Consider the following 19,884-nt stretch of genomic DNA (forward strand, 5'->3'; position numbering starts at 1 on the left):
GCGAGGAAGCAGCTGGTGAGCCAGGGAATGGCAGGTCCCCTTCACACTGCTGTGTGGCTTTTCCCTGTGGTGACACAGCCAAGACTTTGCAGGACTTTGCAAGGAAGCTGGAAACTTTCCCTGAGAAACTGGCTGCTGTTAGCAACCAGGGTTTCACTGATAGAAATCTTCTACCTAGGGATGCCTGCAGTGTATTAGTGGTAGCTGAAGAGAGTGAATTCAACCAGTTCTATACAACCTTAGCAAAGTATTCTGCATTTCTTTTCTTAGCAGTACATTTTTAACCTGTAGTCATCTTTGCCTGACTGTTCCTATTCCTAATGTCAGCATCAACATCTTAAGTGACTCATGCTAAAAACACAAGTATTTTGGCGCATGCTGTCTTAAGAGTCCATGTTGAAGTCTTGTCCACTACTATTCAAACATCACAAGAGCCTGGCAGACACTTGATCCCCGTTGGTGTCAGCAGGAAGGATTCAGAAATGTGTGCTGAGATAATCCCCTGGGAGGTGACAAAGCCTCTTTGGGTTACAGACAGGCCCACCCCATAGTCACCCACAGGGTGAGTCCGAGTTCCAAAAGCTGGCAGCAGGGCTTATTGACATGCCATAGAGGAAGGTCAGAGACTTCTAAAGGGTGGCCTGTCAGGCTGTAATTTTTGTTTCTAAATTAGATGTGAAGCTGATGGCAGAAACTCAGCAAGTGCTTCTTCCTCTCTTGGTGCCATCACCCAGTGGGGTGGCACCTGGGCATCAGGTCCTGCCCCAGGAAGGGGAGAAGCAGCTCCAGGGGCAATAGCTGCCGTGTCCCTTTCTCAGCCTCCTGCACCAAAACAATGAGTGCCTCTGTGAGTGTAAAGCCGTCTTCTGCTCACTAGCAAGAAGTCAATGGTTCCTGCTATAAACCAGGATTTTACACTTGTTTTTCCATATTTTACCCATTGAAGGGTCGTGGGGTGTAATGGGAAGGAAACCGGCTCCTTTGCTGCCTGTTGAAATCAGGTGCTGTTGCAGATGTGTGCATGGAAGGAAGCAGCCTTGGAAATACTGGTGCAATGTGGCATTAACAGATTTATCAGACAGATGGCTTCACTCTTGAATAGTGACTTGTCCCTTATGTTTGGTTAAGCCTTTGCCAAGCAAATTTTGCACGGTGAGGGCAGGGGCTCATGACCACTTGTTTCCACAAGACACTGCCTGACCTCAAAGGTGGCAGGGGAGGGTTATACTCACCAAGCCCTCATCAGACACCGCTACTGAGGGTAATGCCTCAACTGGGCTATGGAAAATCACTCATAAACTGTGTGTCACCTGACAGATTCTTCCTAACCTCAGTGAGACTAGTAAAGATAAAAGTTCAATAAGATGCCATAATTGTTGACTTATTAAAAACCCCACCCCACTGATGTGCCAATCATGTAGCGATCAAAGATGGCAAGGCACCAGAGGGCAAGAGCCCGGCAGAAGAAATTGTCTGCAAATGGCATACCCAAGGGAGCAGAGGGAGGCTTTTGTCTCTCAGTAATGTGGCTCACTTGCAGAAAGAAACCAAAACAGCTGCCTTTTGGGCAAAAATGACTCCAGCAAATTTTTTCCATGAGTTGGATGAATTGTTTTGTACGAGTCATTTCCTCTAAAGAAGTTTGATTAAAATAAAGGTTTCACAAAAACAAAACTCAATGGCCTCCTCAAATTTTGCCTGAAATTTTGTTAAAAGGAACTGTTTCTTCTCTTTACTTTGTGTGTAGGGGCCCAGAGACACCCTCTGGGGCAAGACAACACCGAAAAGGGAACGTCTAACCCCAAAAGAGGTGTGGGGTGAGTTTTGCCTTGTGGGGTATTTTGGGCTCCCTGTGCAGCTGGGACAGTGCAGGGAGCAGAGGTGGGCTGTGAGAGCTGCCAAACGTGGCCCCATGGCACTTCTGCAGCTCAGCAGTAGAAGAGGACCATCTGATGGGGAATCCAGGATTCCCTGAGCTCATTGGCTGCTCCAAGCCACCCATCCGGAGGAGATGCCCTGCCCTGCCTTGCTGCCTGCCTGCTGCCTGCCTGTCACCCCACATAAGTCTTTGTTCTCCTGGATGCAAAGTGTAGCCCGGCATTGGTGAATTACTGTGTTTGCTGTTGTTTCAGCCTGGGTGATAGCGCTACTGATCTGTATTTGTCATGTTACCATTATGTAGAGATAGATTATCTCTGAAACTGTTTGTCTGTTGCCTGTTGCTGTACCCTGATCCCATAACTCGTTGGGGCTGCCCTGAGTCCTTGTTCAGTCTGTCTTGATTTTGTGGCTGACCATAACGCTATGAAAGCTTGCTGCCTAATGTGTGAAATTTTGGGGGCACCAAGAGAAATAAGAAAGTAGATGGATGGTTGTTGTTTCACACAGGGTAGGTGTGGATGGTGAAGCAGCTGACTTGCAGAGTGGGGTGGAAAGTGATAGATGGTCCTAAAAAGTCACTTCCTATTAATGTGCTGTATACTAAGTACATTGCAGAGGGTATGGGTTAATGTTCAAAATATAGCAGAAAAGTGCAGCATGTACCTATTTAAAGCTGCTGAGCTATCTATTTTTGAAATGTTTGGTCATTAAAAATCTTCTAAGACATCTAAGAAAGTGCATCAGTGCTTTTTTTTTTTTTTCTTTTTTACCCCAGGTGTCTTTTTCTATATTAACAAGCAGCCTGACTTCATGATTACCGCCAGGAGCACAAGAAGTGCAACTCTATGTACTTAGATATGTGGGGGAGGATGAAAATTCAGAGATCCCAGTCCAATGCTTTAAGTGGAAACCTTACGCTAACCAAACTAGAGATACTGCAGTCTCTGATCGCTTAAAGGTTTGATGGTTTAATATTTGAACCTCAATATTGATGATTCAGACGTACACATTTCTGTCAGGCATTCATCATGCACTGCTATTCTGTTGTATGTTGTTGCATTTTATTAGTTTTTCATTTCCCTGTGATGACTGCACAGACCCTGGGGCATGGAGGCAGCGAGGCTGCTGTGGGTACCTCACGGCAGAAGTGTGGGTTCATCTGCCCAACCACAGCTTTTCCATGCTCAAGTGGGTGCTGGAAAGGAGGCTGGTGGCAATCCTAGGGCTGGCACGGTTTTTGATCTTGGGTACCAGAAGAGGAAAATGTGAATTTGACATACTTAATTATGCTCAGAGTTTTAAATAATACCAGCAGAAGGGGTCTGTGTCCTTTGTGACTGTGCAGGCGAATGCCTTCGCTGGGCAGAGCAACGTTTTGTTTAGCTGTGGGCTGAACCAACTGATTGGTTGGGTTTTTTTCTCAGTAAAATGCTATGGGATATGTTTTGCAGTGGTTAGTGCAAGGACTGCTTCCAGATATTAAGAATTTTTCCTTTCTTAATTACAATTCCATTTCCTGAATCCCAAAAAGCAGGCACTTGATTTAATGGGCAAGAGGAAACAAGGACAGGTACATTTATTGCTCATCTATGTTTTACTGCGCTGTATGAAAGATTAATAAGCTTTGAACTTGTGGGCAGCCAGTTTTCCTGGCCTGACTCATGAAAAAGAGGAACTTGTTGGAGGTGCTGACACCCCCATGTCTGGCTGCACACAACACATCCCGATCCAGGGCAGATCATGGTTTCATTCTCTTGGAAAAAGGAGGGCTGAGGGGGGAATATAAACTAGAGATAAAATAAAACGCTTATAAACAAAGCAAGTTGCAAATATCTGCATTTTTTTTTAAATATCCTTCTCATGATTAAAAAATGCCATTCATAAAAAGTCACCTGGCAAGCAATCAGTCAGAAATAAATATATAAATACTCAGCTGGACATGTACACTCCCACAATGTCCACATCTTCAATCTCATCTTTCATGGGGCAGAGTGGAAGAGGGATAAAGCTACATATGCAAGTTGTGACAATCCTGGCTGTGGAGAGACCTGAACTCTGTGGCTGCTATTGGGCAGAGCTGAGCCATAGCTGCCAAGGGGGCAGAGGACAAGAATTCAGGCTTTTCAGTTTGGCATTTGAGCAGGGCCTGCTCCCTGTCCCACTGGCTACTTATTTTATTTAGTGACTCTTAAATACTCTCAGGCTGCTCTTATTAAAGGTGAGTGCTACGACCACCAGCTGTGAGGACAAGCCCTCAAGCAACAAAGAAAACAGTTGTAAGCTGTCCATATAGGAGATGTCAAGTGTGAATCAGATACCTGGGAAATCATGGGGAAGGTGGACATCTGTCTACTAATATTCACTGTCATTCACTTAAAAAAAACCCACCCAAAAATCCAACATTTTTTCTCAACAGGAAAAAAACCTGTACATTTTTTAAAGTATAAATATTTAAAAGGCATTGATAAATATTTGTGGAGCAGATGGTTTTGCTTAATTTACTAAATCACTGCAAATAATACTCTTAGGTAATAGAAAGTATGTAGTAGAGCAGGGTTGCAGGCGGGTGGATGGAGTACTGTACTGATAAACGAGGTTTCCCTGAAAAAAAAGGTATAATAGTCATCTTTTTATTTCAGATGCTGAAATGGCAATGCATTATAGGTCAGTTCCAAGTTTTTAAAGAAATAAATGTTCACTGAATGGCCTTTTTCCCTTTTGTGAAAGACATGTTTCACTTCTTGGAATTAATCTTGAAACAAAGTGCAAACATTTCAAAGAGGAATGATATCAAAAATTATTTCACTTCTGTTGAGCTTCTAGGAGAACTTTTTTTGAATTTTCAATCTTGATGGTAATATTGCATCAGATTTCCCTTGTGTCCCATTTTATACCAATGCCATGCCTGACAGCAGATTAGCTTGCTGTGTTCAGCTAGATTTGGAGCCTTCTGCTCCAGGACAAAATGGTGTAGGAGCCATCCTGATGGTGTCACATTGCCCCAAATCTTTCTTTAAAAATCATGGGTATGGGCTAGCGCCACAGCCTGTATCAACCATGATATGCTTGTAATGATGCAGTTCTGTTGCCTTCAGCACCAGCTGAAAAGCAGGTGACAAGTCTCAAGACTTAACCTGGGCTTGGTTTTAATTTCTGTTGTGTTGGTGCAGGTCTGCTGGCAGGTGTAGTCTCAGGTAGGCTGGTGAAATCAGGCCATCCATTGTAACAGCAAAGAGCAACTCCAGGCTTAAGTCAAAGCTGTCTGCTAAGGCACGCTTTACCCACCAGGATGAGCGTTTAACAATGCAGCTGATGTATTGGTGAACTTTAAACTTGTCTAACAACTTTATATGCCTTTTTTGGGTCTATATAGGACTCCACAGGATATGTGCAGGGCAGAGTGGGCATAGAGATAGGCTCATCTCACCTCCCAGGCTGCCGCCAAGGACTGTTTTTGCAAGATGGACCTCCCATTGCTCCCAATCGTGCACCTGTCAGCCCAGGTCCTGCCAAGGGTGTCATGTTGCCATTCCTTCCCCTGGTCCTCACCGGCCATGCGGAGGTGGCCCCTGGGCTGAGTGCTCGCTGGCAAATTTGGGTAGGTGGCTCCAGATCTCTCCTTTGATGATGCTTTGGGGAAAAGCATCCTGCAAGCTGTCTAGAAACATGTTGGAAGTGTTTCGGGAACTATTTTTCCTCTGAGAAATACTGGTGTTTCTTTAAAATGCAGAGAAGAGACAAAAAGAGGAGAATACAGTACTTTGTTTTTTAAATTTGGAAGCTTTGTTGTACTTGGTTTTAACCCAAATGACCTGAAACTTTCCTGTTGACAGTCTATGTTTTGAGCCAGATCAAAAATACGCTATTTGGGTACCTTCCCCTTGGCTTTTGCTCTCTCACCAGCCCAGAACAAGAACATGCTGATAATAAATTAAAAAAACCCCACATTAAGCTCAGCAGCTAAGAGGGATCCATTTGTCAGAGCCATAACTGAGCGAACGGTTTTCTGGCACTTCAATCAAGCTCCATCAAAACCTTCATCTCAAGCTATGTACCAGATAACGGCACTCAGATCAATCAGTGCTGAGAAAACTTTTGCAGGCAGATAAGGCTGAAAGGGAAGGAGTGGGAGTTATATTAAACCTGGTTTTCAATCATTATTTCCCAGGGATCACATTCTTGTTTGGACGGCACCATTCCTTCAGGAGTCAAGGAGACCTGAGCTCTGCCCTGACTCGCCTTGTCTGTAGCATGTCCCTGTGGGGAGGCTGCAGGTGATCTCCATCCTGCGAGGGCTCCCGGGAACCAGCTGCCCCATGCTATGCCTACAACCAGCATCCCAGTGGCTGAGCTCCATCCCCCTGACCTGCACAGATCCGTGGTTGCTCTTGCCCATCTCCTAGGCTTTTCATGACTGGTCTCACTACTGACAGGTAGAAAACACGGTGCCGGGAAGGGAGAAGAAAAAAGATTGATGTTAGACATCCAGCCTGTGTTCGTGACTTTCTGTGAGGCTCTGCATTTTCCCGCAGAATGGACGTGCCCTGCAAGCCATCATTTGGTTTCTTGTGCAAGAGGGGAATAACAAGAGACTCAGGATGGGACCACTGAGGATGGAGCCAGAAGGCAGGTGGCTGAGCCATAACTCTTGGTGCAGGCTGAAAACAAACGCTTTGTGTCTGCCCCATCCATTCCCTGTCCCCAGGTCAGGTCGTTGGGTTGGGGGACAGAAACCCCTTCCTGAAGGGAAATGAGGGCATATGAGCAGGGCACATGTTTTATGGCTTTGCAGCCATTGTGGCCCATGGTCCTGTACGCAATTACAAGTGGTTTTTTTCTTTTTCTTTTTTTTTTTTTCTTCAAAACGGGAGACAAGGCAAAGATCTACAAACAAATGAAAAACCTCCATGAACTTCCAGTTAATTGTGCAGTGGGCAGGGGCCAAAATCTCCTGTTTTTCCTTATTCCAAAGCCCTGGAGCATGTGATTTGATTATCATCATTGTTGTAAGTCAGTGCTCAGTGCCTGCTGTGAGAGAGGACATTTCAGGGTGGGGCTCAGGGGGTCACTGGTTCCCAGGGAAGACATGGTGACCCCTGGTCATGTCCAGCTTCTGTCCCTCCAGACTCCTTATGGAGATGTGCCAAAGGCTCCTTCCAGGAGAGATCTGAAATGCCACAGGCAGCGAGGGGGAGGCCGTGTTGTACCTTTCTGATGACTTCGGTGTTTCATAACCTGTGCTATTTATTTAAATAAGCCACGTGTCTTAACGCCTATACGGCTCAAAGCCCAATCTCCAAATGCTGTAGCAGGAGGGATAGGGAAAGGTCTGGTGGCACTTAAGAGCACCAGTGGTACACTTTTGTCGAGGGTACTCTGTTGGATGCTGGTCTCATGCTCAAGGAGGGACGTGAAGGTAATGGGACGAGTTAATGGGACCAAGACCCTGGAAGATTGCCTGACAAACAGGGGATGTAATCAGCTCAGATCGCTCAGCCTAGCAAGAGAGGGACCAAGGAGCGAGCTGGCTGCTCTATGTAGGTCACCTTTGTAGGCCAAACATTTGAGCCCTGGCCAACCGTGAAGCTGGAGGGGATGCGGATGACTGGTGGCCAAAACCCACAGTGCCGTGGCTGGCAGTGCTGGGTCCATCCTTGGAGGGCAGGGAGGGCTGAGAGCCGCCTTGGAGGGCTCACCTTGTGCTTGTGGTGGCGAGACAGCTTCAGCGTCTTCAGGAAGAAACCTGGGTCAGTTGGAAAGAGCACAGGAGAAAATGCAGCACTGTGCTAATGGAGGTTATGGCTAATGAGTCCTTGTGACAGTGGCAAGGAAACTTCCAGTGCCCAAAGCCCCCACACCATGATCAGCATCAGGAAGCTTCATGTGCTGTGCCGATACAGAAGACGTGAGGTCCTTGTCTTCAGCTGCTCGCAGTTTAAGATAACTGCAGTGAAATTTTTGGGCAGCTTATTCAGAAGAAACTCTAAAGGCAGCTCGATGGCAGTGCGTGTCTGCTGACAGAGGGACAAAGCAGTTCCCCTGGGCAGTATGCAAACCCCAGACAACATAAACATAGCAAGAAATAAGGCAAAACACCCCTACAGTTTGGATGGTTAGCTATTCGGGCAGCTTATCAGTAGAAGCAAAAGATTTTTGTGTTGTTCACAGGCCTTAAGTCAAGCTGGGGTTCCTTTTTGAGAGATAGTCTGTCGTTCAGCCAAACCCCAGCAAGCGCAGGCGAGATCCATCCAGGAGATGGATGATGGCCGGAGCTGGCAGCCTGTTGGCCCTGCTGGCTGCAGGTCTGCGTTCCCCCAACGAAACATACGCTGTGGAGGGGTGCCCCTAACCAGGGCACGGCTGCATTGCTTCCTGCAGGTACCAGCCACGACTGGGGCCGTGGGTTCATACCAGCTCTGTCCTCCACTGGGCACAGCCAGCATCCACCCAGCCCGCAGGGTCAACTAGCTGAGCAAGAAGCAAACCAAGAGCCTGTTGCTATGAGCATGTTTCTGCTCTCATCCTTAGGAGACCACACTGTAAAGTACAGTCGGCTCTTCTCAGCAGATAGATTGCTCTAGGCTCCACTGGTGATTAGCACTGGAAATAATAACAACCGGAATGCCAAAAGGCTGAGGATAGATTGAAGGTTTTATACAGGATGAAATGAAGAGTTGCAGCCGATACGTCTCAGGTCTTGCACTGAGTTAGTTAACTGATTACAAATTGATTAAGGAATAAATTCACAGCTTCAGCAGGAGGTGGAGACACTCCTGGACTCACTGAAGTTCTTCTTCTCAGTTTGCAAGGCCTGTTTGTAGCCCCATACAGAAATAATTAAATTGTAAGAGTTTGGCTTAGCTAGCAAAATACTATTAGCAATGCACGTTAAAGAAAATCAGAACACTTCATACATCTGAATAAAATTTTATTCAGGTACTACTAGCATGCTTGCTTACAAATAAAGAGTAGAAGCTGGTACTAGGCATGCATAAACAAAACTGATATTAAGAACACCATATCCTTTGTGAAGATCAATTAAAGAAGTTTTTAAAGCCCCATCCATTTATTTAAGCAGTTCCATTAACTGTTTTTTAATATCCTTTTACTGATTAGCTTTATTCAGGTATGCAAATTTAGGGTGTGAATGGCTATGGGAAGCTTAAGATTTTTCCCTCCACATGAAATTCTTATGGGAAACTATTTGTCAAAGAGTTTTTTGCATGACTGTTTGGTCTTCAGCATTTTCCTAAGTGGCTTCTTGTTGGGCTGTAGTGTGCCACAGATGAGGTTCACCAACCAGGTGCAATCTGCTGTCAAGAACACAAAGCAACTGAATGAGTGTAACACCTGGAGTCCTATTAACAGTGTGCATGCTTTTTTTGAACAGGAGCACTGCTTTCCGCAAACTCCCTTTAAAATGCACTTAATACTTTTTCTTCTCAGTGGTGTAGACTGGTAGTGCTGATGTTGCTGTAGCACTGAACCCAACCCTGCAAAGGGAGGATACAGTGTCCTCCCTCCCTGACCCCATCCCTGTCCCTGTCCCAACCGTCTGCCTGTGCCACCACACACAACTGCACTCAGGAGCAGCTGAACCCATCAGCGTGATGCGGCAGTAAGCGGAAATGGCATATGAAGACAGGCAAATTCAGCTTCTCTTGTTCTTTAGGCAGTGGTTAGACAAGCATAACTAGATTAAAAAAACATTAGTGTTTACTTACACACAGCTTAAATCCCCACCTGCTGATTCATTTAAGCACAACAGAGAAGTGGGTAGAGTAAGGTAAGGAGGGAACACAGGATGCAGGGTGGGTGCAGGTCAGCAGGAGAAACCTTTCTGTGCTCCAAGGGATTAAAGTAGGGCAAGACGCAGCCCCAGGAGCATTGACCGGTACAGGAGTCAGCTGCGGGGAATAGTACACAGCACTGGTCACCCACTTATTTTGTTAGCTGCTGATGCTGAGAGGTATTTAAGCCTTGTTTGTACAAGTTATTGTAGAACTTTACATATTTTGATATAATTAAGTGAGCACTATTCTCACCTTCCCCCTAGTGGGGGTGTGTGTGTGATATATAGATAAAGCTATATAGATAAATCTTCATGCGTAGTGAGGTATCTGGTATGCCTAGTTTACCAACAGAGCTTGCATGTCTGCCAAATATATGGTTTTGCAGCAGTAGAATTATAATACTGTAAATCTGAGGGTAGTGACCATTTTGCTATTATACAAGTAGGTTTTATTGGTCATGATTTTCCTCATATTAGATTAATCTGCACTGCTATTAATGCTTTTATAACATAAACCTTGCCCGTTGAAGGGATGATGATGTTATTTCAACGAAAGTCCTCCTGACCAAAATAAATCTGTGCAGATTCATTGTAGAAAAATTTTGAAAACTTCTATATGAAAATTGGATTTAATTTTGCATTAAAGTGAATAGCCTTGATACTTCCAATGCAGTCAGGTAATGAAGCGGTTTAAACATCCCATATCTACACCAAGTATGCAGCTTGTAAATCACTTACCCTCCTCACCTGCAAGTGCTTCTCTGTCTTCCCCCACAGCTGTCTTATCAGCACACACATTCAGAAAAACCCAAGGACAGAGCTCCTATTCACATTTTTCATAGTGCTACAAAACAAAATGCAGCAAACCTAAACCCAAACCAAACAATGGCATCTTTTGATGGGTGTTTGCAGTCTGACCTTATCTCTGCCTGCCTTATGCTTGAACAAGCTCATATGTGGAAATATTAACTGTCACTTAGCAAGGCCACGTCCAACCGATGTTATTTGTCAGGGGAGAAGACAATATAGAGCCATCACCAATGCAATCGGTGTTTCAAGCTGTCAGTTTCCTGCTTGAAGGAGAAAGGAGCAATGTGGATGGGGGTGCTGGAGGAGCTGATTTTGGGGGTGACTCCAGTTTGGAAGGCAGAAATAGCCCTTCGTTCAAGCTGAATATCTTGCTCTGTGAGCCCCACCTCCTCCTCAGCCAGCTGAGCAGCATCCACACTCTCTTTTTTTAATTTGATCTAGCCTCTTTTGATGACTAAGGGAACAGGAAGATTATAGTTTAAGTATATAATTTTCATTTGATGTGACAGGTTAAAGCTATGTGCATTTAGAGAAGGCTTAGATTATTTTAGTTCAATTACAACACTGATTGAGTCCCTGACTCACTCTTTGAGGCCTGACTTCATGTAGACATATGTTGACTTAAATTTACTGCTAATGAAATATAGGCATATGTTTACATTACTCTGCTTAAATGCTTTGTTGGTGTAGGGGGGGACTTACACAGGAAGCACAGTCCTGAATCGGAGGTATAGAGAAGTAGATTTTGCTTGTGGTTGTTTTTTCCAGCACAAGGGCTAGATATTTCAGAGGGTTTTTTTGATTCCCCTTGTGCTCCTCCCAGTCATTAAGCTGTGTGATCTCCGAGCGAGCGCAATGTGTGCTTTTCAGTGTGCAGTCCTGCCAGAGACCGAACGCCCTCAAGTCTCCCTGGCTTTAATTACAGCTGGGCAGACTAAGAGCTGCGGAGAAGCAAACCGCTAAAACTCACATAGCAAGCTGGGAGCAGTAACCTTTCACTGGCACGGCTGAAGGGAGTGGACACAGGTTTTATATGAAACAGCGGCGCATTTCTGTTTCAGTGCGCTCCTTGGCTAGGACTGTCCTGAGGGCAGCCGGTGAGCGCTGTGATGTGCAGCAGCTGTGCGGGCAGAGGTGTGAGCCCCAGCCCGCCGTTGGTTTCCCATTTTCCATAGGAAAATGTCCCATGTCCAGGTGGAGGGCAGGAAATTTGCTTTCAGAAACTTTTGTGTGTCCAGTATCTCTTGGACTTTGTAGGTCAGGCTGTGACAAAGAGTGTTAGCAGTTTCCCAAAACTAAAGGAAAGGTTTTTTAGGAACTTGGAACACAAAAGATAGTTATGCATGCAGAGGGAGGCACAGACATTCTATGTGCCTTATCTAATGCTTCCTCTTCGGAGGAAACTAAAGCTACCTGGGTTTGGCTTTTTGCCTTAAAAAAAAAAAGGCAAACCCCCATGCTTTTTGGAGCAGTCCTCTCTGCAGCAAATCTGGAAGTGGATCTGAACCTCTCTTCTTACTTGTATTTCTCCTGCAAACTACAACAAGCAAACAGTGTTTTGTATGTCTCCTTTACTACATCTATCCATCTCTAGCCCTGGAGTGGAGGGGGAGGAGAAAGGGAGCTGCCAGCAGCCCCTAGTGATTGATTCGTCTCTTGTTTTTTATGCTGTGCTAGAACAACCTGTTTCAAAAACGACAATGACAAATCAAAGCAAATATTTCTTGCTAGAAATTCGAACTGCCCAAATTGTTAGTGGGTATTTTGCTATTAGATGGTCTGCTTTATCCGTGAAGTACTCTTTTCTCCTTGAGCTTGCAGCCCTTATGAAAGAAATGTATTTCCTCGAAGCCATTTGCTTCAATAATTGTTGTCATGTGAAATTGTCATTGATTGCTATCACCAGGGGACAGTTTGCATATATACAAAGGTAGAAACGCTTCACTTCTCCACTTGCACCAAGAAGTATTGAAAGTGGCCCTGGAAGGGGGTCGGATGTCTCCCATGGACTCGGACCAGCCCTAAAGCAAAGGCTTGACTATGCTCAGGGCCGAGCACTGTCCTGAATCCAAGCTGATGCCCAAACAGTGAAGTGTCAGGGGTCAAGCAAACACAGGGATCCGAGGAGAAGGGTGATGAAGTGACCGGGCAGAGAGCGCAGTCAGAGGACTGGGAGATGGGTGCTGCCACCCTGACGATGCTGCTGCCCGGGGGCGTGCGCAGGGTGGTGTTTGCTCCCCTTTGCCCTTTTCAACTGGTTGTCACTCCTCATCAGGGAAAATGCCATGACTCCGAGGGTGCCTCAATGCAGCCTTTTTAGCAGAGGGAGATTTCTCTCCCACTGTGCAAACCAAGGCAGTATCGCTTATAATTGGGGGCGCAGAGCCAAACTTTCCCAGCTCTGGGAAGGGCTGGCTCTGCTCTGACATGATTTCCAGCTCTGTGAGCACTGCTCCTGTGCCGGGGAGGTCATTGCCTCCCCCTGTCCATCCAAAATATCCAAACTAAAAACATTTGTAGACCGTTCCTAACTTTCCCTTCCCTGCCAATGGAACTGCCGCGGTACAGTTGGTCTGCTAGCTACGGGAGAGAGGGAGGGAGGCAGGGAGAGGGAGGGAGAGAGGGAGGGAGGGAGGAGGGAGAGAGGGAAGAGACAGGCAGGGAGCTCAGGTTACCGCTGCCGCATCGCTGCCTTCCCTCGCTTCTCGCTCCGGAGACACAGAGGATGATGCACCGCCTCGCTCGGGATGGCTGGGCTGCAGGGGGATCACGGAGACTTCACAAACTGTAGCCGTCACCCCGCCGGTAAGAAGGGCAGCCCTCCCGCTCGCTGCAGCTCCCGCGCAACATGGCCAGAGCCGCCCGAGGATGCATTGCAGGCGTCTGAGGTGAGGAGGTGCCCGTTTCTTTCTGTAAGTCCAACTGCAGGTATGACCGTGGGCAGGGGAGTCCGTTTGCCCATGGATGTGCCCCTGGACCTGCGTCACCGACTTTCCAAAACTCGCTGACTGCCGTGGCTGGGTTAGGAGGGTAAGATAAGAGGGGGCAGCAGGTGTGACCCAGCTTCGAAGACCAGGATCAAAGTCCAGATCTCCCCATCCATGTCTCCTGGTTTCAGCTGGAATAGAGTTAATTTTCTTCCTAGGAGCTGGTATAGTGCTGTATTTTGGATTTAGGATGAGGATAATGTTAGTAATGCACTGATGTTTTAGTTGTTGCTAAGCAGTGTTTACATTAAGTCAAGGACTCTTCAGCTTCTCATCCTGCCCCACCAGTGAGTAGGCTGGGGGTGCACAAGAAGCTGGGAGAGGACACAGCTGGGACAGCTGACCCCAGATGACCAAAGGGATATTCCATACCATGTGATGTCATGCTCAGCGTATAAAGCTGTGGAAGAAGAAGGAAGTGGGGGGGATATTCAGGGGCGTTTGTCTTCTCAAGTGACTGTTACACATGACGGAGCCCTGCTTCCCTGGAGATGGCTGAGCACCTGCCTGCCCATGGGAACTGGTGAATGAATTCCATGTTTTGCTTTGCTTGTGTGTGTGGCTTTTGCTTTACCTATTAAACTGTCTTTATCTCGACACAAAGCTTTCTCACTTTTACTCTTCTGATTCTCTCTCCCATCCCACTGTGAGAGGAGTGAGTGAGTGAGTGGCTGTTTGGTGCTTAGTTGCTGGCTAAGATTAAACCATTACACCAGGGAAGTCGCTTGCCCAAGACAAGCAGTGTGTAGCTCCATGGCACGAGGAGTTTGGCTGAGGGCTCTGGACTGCAATGCCCATCTTCTGGTAAAACAGGCGATGAGGTACATCGTGCTAATTGGCATGAGGGGTAGACTGATTTCATGATAAGAAGGTAGTAATAAGTAATCTTGTTTGTCAGAGGATTTAGTGTGTGTTTTAACATGGGGAAACATTTTGGAAGCCTGTGAACCTGTCCCCCAATAAAGACCAGGATCAGTTAGGACAAATACAGGGCAATGTTTTCTTCACTGTCCTGAGTGTTTGCTGAGGCCTTGGATAAAACGGTTAAAAAGAAAAAGATCCATGAAGTACAGCTAAGTTATTAAAAAAGCAGCCGTTGGGCCTGATCCTGCAAACATTACTGTGTATAATCAGCACTTTTAAAGCCAAGTAGTTATTTACAAAGCATTTGCCAGCATGAGGACCCCACAGTGGGACTTCTGTTCCTCTGCTTTCTGCCTTCGCCCTGCTAATCAAAAGAGGAGCTGGACATTGTCCCTCCCATTTAGCATTTGGCACAGGGCTGGGGCGGTGAAGGGAGCCTGAGTGGCTGTCCCTGGGCTGTCTCAGCCCTGGGTGGAACCTATATGATAGCCAGGAACATTATCCTCCAAAAGTACCAGGTTGCTTCTTTAATAGACATGTAAATGCAAAGACTTAGTTCAACTGTTGTATTGATAGGGGAAGAATAAAGCTCCGAACACTAAAAACCAACTGTGCCAAGAGGCATCATGAAATGAAAGGGCACAGAACAGCACGAGCACCAGGCTCACCTACTCTGAGCAAGTGCTGCCGCAGATTAAAGTCGGGGAATAAAACATCTGAAAGGTACCATCCTGACCAGCCCTCATCCTACAGTGATATTGGCAGGGCTGAGCAGCACTGTGTTTGTGAAAGATTTAAGAGTGACATTGGAAAGTCTTTATTGGTAATTTTTCCTGCTTTGAACATTTTTTGTACAATCTGTATAGCTATCTCTTCTCTGCAGTGCTCTTTTACTTCTTACTTCATGTATCTTGAGATTGCTGTCTCAATCCATTTTCAGGTTTATTTTTCTTTTTCATTAAGATGAAAAATGCAATGTGTAGCACTACTTGTAAATGGAGGTGCAATAAATAATTTGTTTTGGGGGACACAGAAACATACATACAATTTTTGAAGAACGGTGCTTCTATAGGTTGGAGAACGAGGCTTTTGGAGTCCTAGCATTGACAGCAAGAGCTTAAAGAAGAATTTTCTTCATTGCTTTATTTGTTTATGAGGATAAGAGGGTGGATGTGAGCTGGATTTTGTTTCTATTCAGCACAGTGAACCACAGAGTTTTATACAGAGTGAGAAGGTTGCTCTGATTCATTCCATCATGGACGATTGCTAATGTTTGGTGAGATCTGGAGTTTGGTATATAGCAAGTAAAATAGTAATTGTAGTAAAATTGCTGATTCATGAGGCAATTCTTTAAAAATATTAAATATGGTCATTAGCATCAGTGATAAATGGAAGATGAGGGTATTGTAAGAATAGAGGGAGCATTAGAAGAAGCAAGTTGATTAGAATTTAAGAGAAACCCGGAAAGTGACGTTTGGTACACAGCAGGTGAAGGGAAGACAGAAACAGAAAGAGAAGACTTTTAGGCTGAATGTTTGGAAAAAAATACTAAGATGAGAAAAGGTCCTTCTGGGAGAACAAGGAGGGAGCGCCCCAGAGGCACTGCTGTTTTCTTTGCCTGTGAGAGAGGATGCCTCTTTGCTTTTTGCCTTCCAGCTGTGTTTGGATTGCCTGTGGAAGTGGATTAAGTTAAAACCATCCAAATATGGTCCTAAAAAGGACAAAAAGCACCTGTTCCGGGGGCTGGACTGTAATGGCTGTCCTGTACAGTTTCTCTTTCTTGGTAGTATGAACTTTGCAACAGGGTGCCTAACAGCCTCCACTGCAACATTTTTCTCCTTCCTGGCAAAGGGATCTGACCTTAACAAATATCCAAGCCGACATTTTGGTGGGCTTTTTAGGGCCAGGATTCATCAAGAGAATTTTACAGGCAGCTTGGAAAAACAAAATGATATTTTAAAATAGAAGTAAGCTTTCTTGACTTGGCTAAAGTCCCTGGAAATACATTTCTCTGACTCTTCAGATGCAGCACTTCTTTCTTGTGACATTATGGGAGCAGCTCCACCTCCTGCCAGACTTTTTGCTGGTTTTGAGAGCAAAACTGCATTTTGGTCTGAGGGTGCTGTTTGGCTTTTCCAAATGAATGTCATGAACAAGTGGTCATGCCTGGGTAGATGAGATCAAGGTGCATCAAGAACTAATGTCTCTTGATGATTTTTTAATAAAGAGGAAGATGCAGCCTCTTATTCAGAAGATCGCTGTGTCACAAATGCCTTCTCACCATGATCTTTATTCTCCTTTAGGCATCGGCCACCTCGGTAGTCTCAGAGGCAGAATCCGGAGACCACATGGACCTCTGGTCTGGGCCATTGCAACTATTACAGTAATCAAAATCTCCACACCCGGAGTGATACTTCTGTATCTGAACTGGAAAGATTCTGTTTTTGTGGATGGGACCTAGAAATGTTGGTTCCTTCCCTTGTAATAATAAAGATGCCCCTTTTTAATGGGTGAATGTTGCATGCAAAGCTCCTATGCCTGTGCCTTGCCTCTGAGAAAGCTGCCATGTTCACCGTATGTTTATATGCATATGCTGGTACTGTGTTTAACCACCAGTACATTACCCTCTATAATACAGAAAACATGATTTGGAGGAGGAAATGGCAGAAATTTTTCTTTGAAGAGATAAGGTTAAGGAGTTACAGTATGTCAGCTGGCTTCTGAAACTCTATCATAGCTCGATGGGAGGAGATCTGGCGCATGGGGGTGAAACTTTCAGGGACTCTTACTCAGTTACTGAATTTTAACCAATTTATATTTTAAAGTCTCTTTTTTTTTGGTCATGGTTTTTCTTTGATTGCTGGGAAAAAAGTTTCTTTGCTGATTATAACTATACCAGTGTTTAGGCTGTGTTGGTCATGCTGCTAAAAACAATTGAGTTATGAGCATATATCTGTATATATCTGTGTTATGTATATATGCATGGTATTTCATTGGGATTAATATTAATCTAGAATTTAACATATCACCCTAATATGTTTTTTTCCCTAGAAAAAAAATTAAATTCACGACTTGTTTCTACTCTTCATCTTTTTTTTTTGGTAACTATTTTTTCCTTTTATTTTTTTTCTTATTAAAATCCTAAGTGGTGAATAAAAGCAGCCCAATCTTCTGCAAAGAAGATTCAATCTGCTGTTAAAGTTGGGTAGTCAATCAGCTAAATGGGTGTTAGTAACATAATGACAGAGCATAAGCCAGGCAACATAGTAGCATTTGCAAATCAGTAACAATAATGCTCCTTTTCTATCTGTTGTCTAATTGATTGCTTAGGGTTTGGAGATGGGGATTCTGCCCGGGTTCTGTGACTGTGGGCGAATGGCTCACCCGCTGCCTAGAGTCAGCTCCCGGCCGTAAAAGAGAGCCAGAGGCTTATTTTAAGCATCAAAAGCACCCACCCCTCAGACCTTCTCTCCCCATGCACACCCCATCATGGCAGGCCAGGGGTAGGGTGGAGGTGCCTGGAGAGGAACTGGGAAAGCTCACTCCTCCGCAGCAGCATTGCAAAAAAAAAAAAAAAAAGACAAAAAACCCCAGAGACAAAAAAATGACAAAAATAAAGAGACAAAAGAAAGAAAAAAAAGAGAGTATTTGGCTGTAAATAAAGTGCCTAGCAACTCAGTGTTTAAATGACAGAAACTGGCATGTGTGAAGCAGAGCAACAATGTCTTGCTTTGACTCGCTGATGGACTGACAAGGAGAGACAATCCTGATAGCAGAGGCAGGTGAGAGGCAGCAGAGGGAAAAAGGGTTTCTGGCAGTGAGGGTGGCAGAAAAAGTTTTTCCCTTGTCCTGTATCCTTTTCAGGTTTCCATCCTTCCTGCCTGCCAATCTTGACATTTGGTTTAGGTGAGGACACTTTTAATACATGTTGCTGTAAAAACCTCCCTCCGAAAAGTGACATTTTAAGGTGCCAGGAAGGAGACATTTAGCCTCATCACCTCGGTGACTGTTTGTGTGTAGTTCTTTCAGCTGGAAATGGCACCACCGGCTCGGGAGGCTCTGCAGGATGCTGCCACTGAGCGCACAGGGCAGGAGGAGACAGCCAGTGCTCCCAGGGGATGAGGCAGGGTAGTCTGTCCCCATGCAATCTTTTATTTTGAGTAGAGGTTCACCACCACCATCATAGTCCTGCATGGCACCTGAGCAGGCGCTGCCTGTTCCTGACAAGGTCTGGTAGGCACCGGGCAGCATCCTGCTCCGGGAGTGGGGGGACAGCCGAAAACTGCTGGGCCAGAGGCACCTGGTCATCCCTCCCTGACTTCTGAGCTTGGGCTAAGGGGGAAACCCAGCTGCCCACATGTATCCCTGTAAAAACAGTGGCCTGGCCACTGCTGAACCCACTGCCTTGCCAGAGACATCATCTCTGAGAGCTCCAAGCTGCCCTCTGCTCCTCTGAAATGCTTGCATTTAGGAAAAAATAAATGTTTCCTGCTGTACTTGTCATTTTCTTATTATCTATGTGTGTTTAATCCCTCTTCATGTCCTGCTGAGCTTCTGAGAAAACAATTTAGAGGCTTTATTCTGAGGAAAATCAAAAGTTAACAGGTATTATTAGTACTTATACCAGGGCACATGTTACTTTTGATTATTAGGAAAGGAAAATGGGAATATTGCTGACAACTTTACCTGTGCAGTGTTTGAGGTTGTAACTCCTGTTTACACACTTAAATCATGTCTCTGCTTTTGGGTCTGCCCTGTCACAGATGCTTGTGTCTCTGTTTACGAAGTGGGGATTCTTGCAAATGGTCAAAAGCACTTTGCTTGTTTGCAGTTGGGGTCATTCCCTGGCTGATGTGTGTGGCCTCAAAGCAAAGCCAATGCCGATCATTCACTGAACTCAGTGGCATGACTGTAGCTTTGCCCCAGAAAAATTAAGAAAACTTTATTTCTTTAAATTGATATTTTGAATCTGTTTCTCAGGAGGACTCTAGACCTACTTTCCTCTCTCTGCCTTGGTCCAGATTGCTTTTCCTGATCTATATGGCATATAGCCTTGATCTCTTGGTGCCGTTTAGATAATTGTACTCATTAACAGACCTAAAGGAGGTGTCAGTTTAATTTTGATGGAATAACTAGGCTTTGTCACAGGAGTTATCATGGCCCTGTCACTGTGCAACACGAAGGAGTTACACAAGGGTCAGTGGTGTGAACAAAGAGACCTTAGAACCAATCTGCTACCATGGCAGAACACAGAAGCAAGTTCATGTAGCTGGTGGAAATAGATACTTGCAAAGTAGAGGGCTGCAGTTTGACTGATTTGGACCACAGACCTTGACTATCTTCTGCTTTTCTTCACGTGTTCATTTCAGGCATGTGCGAGAGGAGTGCTGGACTGCAGGCTCCTGTAGCCCATGCTGCTTGGGTCTCAGGCTTTTGTACAAACCTCCTTTGGATCTGTGCAGAGCCAGGGAACACTGCACCGGTCAGTTTAAACAAACAGCTCTCTAGGACACGAAGCAGGTAAGTTTTGGCCATTGCCCTACATAAAAT

The 19,884-nt window shown here is 45.4% G+C and overlaps 1 protein-coding gene across 9 annotated transcripts in view; it reads left to right on the forward strand.

Annotated features, from left to right (window-relative positions):
• B3GALT5 (beta-1,3-galactosyltransferase 5) overlaps window positions 1-19,884 on the forward strand; it is a 35,464-nt gene that overhangs the window by 6,359 nt on the left and 9,221 nt on the right. The window contains exons 1-3 of one of the 9 annotated variants that reach the window (XM_074858367.1): window positions 13,924-14,024; window positions 16,638-16,693; window positions 19,704-19,854. The gene's annotated coding sequence lies outside the window, so the exon portion shown is untranslated. The other 8 variants (XM_074858364.1, XM_074858366.1, XM_074858371.1 and 5 more) reach the window with 8 other exon arrangements.

This window comes from Strix uralensis, chromosome 2 (genome assembly GCF_047716275.1).
Source record: "Strix uralensis isolate ZFMK-TIS-50842 chromosome 2, bStrUra1, whole genome shotgun sequence".
Lineage (NCBI taxonomy): Eukaryota > Metazoa > Chordata > Aves > Strigiformes > Strigidae > Strix > Strix uralensis.